The following is a 6,528-nucleotide window of genomic DNA, read 5'->3' on the forward strand; positions in this document are numbered from 1 at the left end:
TAAATGATATTCATCTCCTACGTGGTTAAATAACCTTCCCACCGGGGAGAAAGTCACAAACACTTGAATGGGACAAAAAATGCCCCTTCTAATAATAAATTTATATGACTAAAATGGTCAATGCCTTATTTGTATAAGACATAAAAGAACATGAGTAAATTCACTTACTTAGTGGGAAACACTTATACCCAGTTAAGTGCATTTACCTGATAAATAACTTACCAAAAAGCAAATGGGCTTTAGTTTTTCTCCCCAAATAAAAAATTTCTAACTCCACCCATGTTTATTCTAGACTAACTTGATGAGCAATAGGGGAACTATATCATTTTTGGGTGTCAGTTCATTTGAAGTCACCTTTTGACCGTATAATTACAATAAAAATGTGCATCCTACCTCAGAGAGTCGACATCATGCTCATTGTCAGCCCAGGTGTGCGCTTTTCCTTTTTATTGTTGGGTCAGGTCCGCCCCAACATACTTGAACCGATTGGGTCGGGTCAGGTTCCAGGAACTATAATTGATGGGTCGATTCTGAGTCCTGATATAATGCCCCGGATTTCTCGCATGTTTCGTTCTTCATTTGGATCTTGTAAGCCTTGAAACGTATCGGGTGTTATCGAAAGGCCGATTTTCGTAGCTCAAAACAACCGAAACTTCCATCTGTTTGAGCCTTCGTCTCCTAAGGTTCGAATTTTTCCATCTATGTGCAGACCTAGATGGTCGGAAACAATGGAGGTGGCGTGGAACGAGTGTCGCAGTCGCTCCAAAGGAGGTGTTACAAAGGCCGAAGGCATTGGACCACGGCCCATGTTTCGTGTCGGGTGATATGGGAGGAAGAACATGTCCTCCTGCGTCACCCATTTTGCCTCTGAATTCGTTCTACAGTTTTGAGGAATTTCAACCAAAGGAGAGAAAGAAAAGGTCGAAGAAGACTAGGAAGACCCACGGGAAGTACAAGAAGAAAGAGAGTTTCTACCATCTCAGCTCCTTGTCTCGAGAAACTAATGGTGGTGGGTGATTCAGCAGTGAAGACGAACTAGACGACGAGATAGAGACGTTTTTCTCCTCGAGGAGCTTCTCTTCTGATTCCTCGGAGTCTCCTCACCTAAACAAGACAAGTTGTCGCCGGAGATCAGAAGCCAGAGCTGAACGGAGAAGAGCAGTGAGCAAGAATTCCGATATGGGATGCTGTATGTTTTCCACTAGGGGGAAAGTGCAGGAAAGATTCGCAATAGTGAAGTGCTCCAGCGATCCTTACAGTGATTTCAGGACATTAATGGTGGAGATGATCATCGAAAAGCAGATATTTGCAGCCAAGGATCTCGAGCAGCTTCTACAGTGCTTTCTGTCGTTGAACTCCATTCATCATCACAAAGTGATCGTCGAGGTCTTCTCAGAGATAATGGGAAGCTCTGTTCTCTAACTTGTCTTGAAGAAATCTGCTATTTCTTCTTGTTATATTTAGATATCTGAGAAAGTAGCTAGCTTTTCTCGTTTTTGTTGTTAACTCTAGAAACTCTAACTGTTATTGACTAGTTAATGCTACTCTTTCTAGTTTTTCCTCACAAATCTTTGATGGCTTCTTCTTCTTACTTCATTTTCATTGTTTGTTTCTTTGCTTTCTGTTCCTCCTTCTATCTAATGGAGATCAGTTAAAAAAAGTCAAAGCAGACGAGAAGCTAACAGGAGGGAGAATAATACATGAAGACGCCTAACAGAACAAATATAACAAAACGAAAGTGGAGATACCGGTGGACGCTTGGCCGCATCGGGTGTTACCATTTTTAGTTGGCCATGGAAAGCATAGCTGCAAAGAAGAAGGAGGGTTACGAGGGACGGGACCAGGTGGGAGAAGATCAAGTTAAATAGGCAGATCGGTAGAATCCTTTTTTCTCCTCCTCCATTTCATTTGTATCACTTAAAGCAGAATCCCGTCATCAGGTTCTAGTTTCTTGTCCCCTCTACTGTTAACAATCCCAACACCAGCCCATGCAAAACCCCAGACCTTTGGCACTAACCATATGACTCTTGTCCGCAAAAGCGAAGGCCTTGGAGGCGTCTCCCAATCTCAAACCCAACTCCATCTCTCTCTCTCTCGTACAGACCAAGAAGAAACCCTCCGTCACTTCATCACATGGTTTTTAAGAACGAACCGGTGACCGTTCGACCCGAACGGCCGGTCCGTTTTGACAAGAAAAAAAAAATTAAAAATTAGAAAACAGTCGAAAACCGTTCGAACGGTTAACCGGACGGTTTTGAAAACAGTGATTCATTTATTAGTTATTTCAACGGTTTTGAAAACGGTTTTGAAAACAGTGATTCATTAAAAATTACAAAAGGGTAAAATGCGTATTTGGAAAAAAATTATGCACAGGTAAATGTTTTCCGTCTGCGTCACCAACGGAAGCCAGAATTCTGTCAAATTTTTTAAAAGTTCAGGGCAAGTTTTTGCTAAAGTGAAACTATAGGGGAGGCTTTTATAATTGTTACAAAATTTAAGGGAAGTTTTTGTATTTTACCCTTAAATAAATTATATAATATACATATACTATATAATGTATATTATATATAATATTTAATATATTAAACGTACTTATTTATTTATTATAATCAGGTCCATCAAGTCAAACCCGATTCTCCCGAGAACCGATCAGTTTGATTCTGAGTCCTCAATATTTCCTATCGGATCAGTTCCGGTTCTAGTTGGTCCTGACCCAGACCCAATGTAATGAAAACTCTATTTACGCTCTCGGATAGAAAACATCAAATTGTCAATAGTAGATTTCAATGTGTTTAAAACCAATTTGAAAAACGTAATTATATATGCAAATAGTTTATTTTATGATAAGATTTGCAAATTGTTTTAATCTCAAGATCCATCTCAATAGAAAGTGTGACACTATATCTTATAGTTAAGAAAAAAGTCGTTCCCTATAGACATGTATTAATATAATTGACTAAGAGGTTAAGAGTTTGTGTTTCTTTGGGCTAAAACCCGGCAATACGTTTTTACATGTTAAGCCAAATGGCCTTCGGTTCGTAGGATAGCTGAAATCCCATCTCCATTTATATTAAGTGTTGGGATGAATTTGAGCATAATAAGATTGAGAGCAATTTGTTATGTCCAATAATGAATTCAGCCAAAATGTTTTAATATATGGGCCAAACCCATCCATGTGACTTAGGAACTTAATGGGGCCCACACCATACAAGGTACAAGTCAAATGGACTAGTTAAAGGTTTAAAATTTAAAGGCCAGTTCAGGGGTTTAAATTGCTTCTAGCTTTAATACCTCTACATAAAATAGAATCAAGGATTTTTTTCCAAAGCCTAGTTCGACCAAGGTTGAAAATTTTTCTCTATTTTCTTTTTCAGTTTTCCAATAAAAATGCCACATACCTTTTGAGTGACTAGTAAGCATGTATATGTTAATTTCAGATGATGATAATGATAGTAATAACAAATTTGACCTAAAAGTTGAACTATTGATCTTTTTCAATGGGTTGGTTATTGAGTTAGTTTTATAATATACAGGTTTATACTATTAAAAATATTGGCATAGATCTAATTAGTATCATTTTTTAGTAAAAAATAGCTTAATATATGATTTAATAAGAGAAAATGGGAGTTAATACTTTTAGTAATAAGACTTAGTAAGAGGGGATTAAATAAGGTAGAAAGTAATAATTAAAGTTACATTTTCAACCTTCACAATTAAAGATGCACTAAATAGACAAATATGAGCATTTTAGTGGCAATTAAAGTTGACATTAAATCTTCAATAAAATAGCTTTTATACCCTTTCTCAAATAACAAAATATGGGTAATTTTAGTCCAAAAAACTTTCACTCTGCATTTAAACTTTTATATTATAGTATAGATAAACATACCACATCAAGATTTCCATTTATGGCACCAGCATCAGGTATCATTCTACCCAACTCTAAAATAAAATATGATGATTAGTCTAATACAATCCTAAGAGAGAAAATTGTTCACTCATGGAAGTTTGATTTCCATCTTTCTTGGGATGAGTCATGCATCATAATTTAAAATTCTTACCTGTCTACCCAGCTAGATTTGATCTTTTTAGGTTGAAAACAACCCATATTTAACGAGTAAATAAATAAACGAGGAGTCCAGGGATTGCTTTCTATGCTTCCTAGAAATAACGCCCTCCCTTCTTGTGTGTGTATATGACAAGGCTTTAGCACCATATACATGCGATAGGTTGTTATAGAATCAACAAGTTAGCAATTGTAAAGATGCACATACTACATACGAATTGAAGGTGGATTTGCATCTGCATTAGCATCCACATCTACTGCTCACAAGGCTGTGTATAACGGGTTGTATATCCAATCAGGGGTTAATACCCCGGTTTCTTGAGGTCCCTTCTTCTATTAATGCACCGCTTTCTTGTCAAAGAATGTATGGTAGCCTCCTATCATGAAGTGACACAATGGGGTGTTTGGCTAAAGGCTTTTTAGATGTTTCTTGAGGCTTCTACCTAATTCTGCATGTTTTTGGAGTGTTTTGGAACACTCTAAGGTGTTCTGGAGTGTTCTCCACTTGTCTAGAAGTGTCTAGATGTTGGTGGAATTCTTTAGAACCTTGTGGAACAATCTAGGTTTGTGTGGAACAATTTAGAGGGGTTGGGAGCAATCTAGACTTCCTCTAAAGTGTTTTTATATCTTATGGAGAAGGCATCGCCTAGAAGAGTGTAGAACGTAAAATGTTTTAGATGTGTTTTTAGATGATGATAAGTGTACATAGTTTTAGAGAAATCCTTTAAGGAGGTGGAGGTGCCTATAAAAGGGGATTCCCTCCCTCATTTGCATCGAGCATAAAAGCAGAGAAATAGGAAGCAATCAAACAATCAAACATCGTATCCCTCTCTTGAGTAATACAAAGATTTCTTTGAGTTTTCCATCTCTTTTTTCTTGTATACTTTTGTCTTTGTTGCCTAAGTGTGTATTTCAATGTGAAGGACATTAATAAACTACTTGGTCCTAAGATACAGGAGAGTGCCATAAACAAGAAAGAATGAATTATAAAGCAACAAACTACTGTCCTAATGCCGCACGAGATGCTAGAAAAGAACAGGTCCGTGACACTCAGTTACCAATCTACTGAAAACTAAAGGGATTTAAGATTTTCCCTTACAAAATATGAAAGGGAGAAAAATGAGGAAACCCCATCATAAGTCTCCCTAGGTTGACCTATAATTCCCGTTGCTTATTGACTACTGAAGATTTTCCATGATCTAATAATCATTTGCATGAAGTAAAAAAAACATTAAAGAAAAAATAACCATGATCTATCATTTTCCTTGTTCAAGAAATCCCACGAGTATTGAAAAACTACGCAGGCTAACGTGTACTTATGAGAGGGTAACCTGGAATGGCTCTAATAAGCTAGAAACAAGATAAATATGCATGCCAGTTGGTATGATATGTAGCCCATGTTACACATGTTGTTATAAGCTAAGTTGGAGTCGATTCGGAGTAAGTTCTATTTTGGAATGATTTGGTGGTTTGTTGGGTTGAACCTTCGTCGAAATGCATGTCTCAATTAGGACAAAAATTAAAACTTGGATTTAGTTTTATCTGTTTAACAAGACGGTATCAAAGATTTGACTATCCGTCGACTCACCTTTAGCAGGTGGTTGTTGGCACCTATTCCGATACGACTTTGCATCTACCATGAATAATTTGTAACACCTCCCAATCACAAAATGAACGCTCGCATCCTTCTGTTACCAGGTGTATGTAATTTTTCACTGCAAGTGATCTCTCCTTGAGTCACATCTCCTTGGTGCTCTGCCCAGCCTTGTTCGGCTGGTATGTTTTGATTCGATTTGTAGGACTTAACTTGGCTCGTAAATAAAATGAAAAGTAAAAAATAACAAAATATACTGTCAGTGATGAAAATTTACTATTGGTTCACCTGCCGACTTGATCAATTTGGTTCTTTGGTTAAAGCTTTGACCATATAGAGGAAATGTGCTTGAGACCAAAGAAGAGATAACCCTTATTTTTAACAATTAGTGGTGTTGCTGTAAATACGGGGACTGGATATAATTGGTACAATATGATAATTAAGCACGTCTAATTAATGAACGTTTGATAAATATTCTATACGAACTGTCAAAAGTGATTTTTAATCTTTTTCAAGAATAATTTAGGGGTGTTTTTAAGGGATAGGTGTCAAAAAATTCTAAATGGTCATTGAAGGTACTTACAATGTTGTGCCTCTGATCTGGATTGGTAAATGCCTGCCTATTCCAACATCTCATGCTTAATTCTTTCCCGTTGAGTGCTACTTCCAACACCTTCATATGGAAAACCAAATTGTCCTGTTCTCTCTTCTCTTTTCTCTTAATCCCTGCAAAAAGGAAAGAGGGGGGAGATATGAATATGGAATACTCCCTTTTGACTTCCGGTGCAGGAAATAAAAATTAAAGAAGATGAATTGGGCCTTACTTAGGGCTTGTTCAATGCCTCTTAATGCTGAATGCTGAAAAGCA

The 6,528-nt window shown here is 37.1% G+C and overlaps 1 pseudogene; it reads left to right on the top strand.

Annotated features, from left to right (window-relative positions):
- Positions 1-545: 545 nt before the first annotated feature.
- Positions 546-1,432, top strand: LOC148853522 (uncharacterized; annotated as a pseudogene).
- The last annotated feature ends 5,096 nt before the right edge of the window (positions 1,433-6,528 follow it).

The sequence above is a fragment of the Nelumbo lutea genome, chromosome 4 (genome assembly GCF_056320005.1).
Source record: "Nelumbo lutea isolate HS-2025 chromosome 4, American lotus-T2T, whole genome shotgun sequence".
NCBI classification, from domain to species: Eukaryota; Viridiplantae; Streptophyta; class Magnoliopsida; order Proteales; family Nelumbonaceae; genus Nelumbo; species Nelumbo lutea.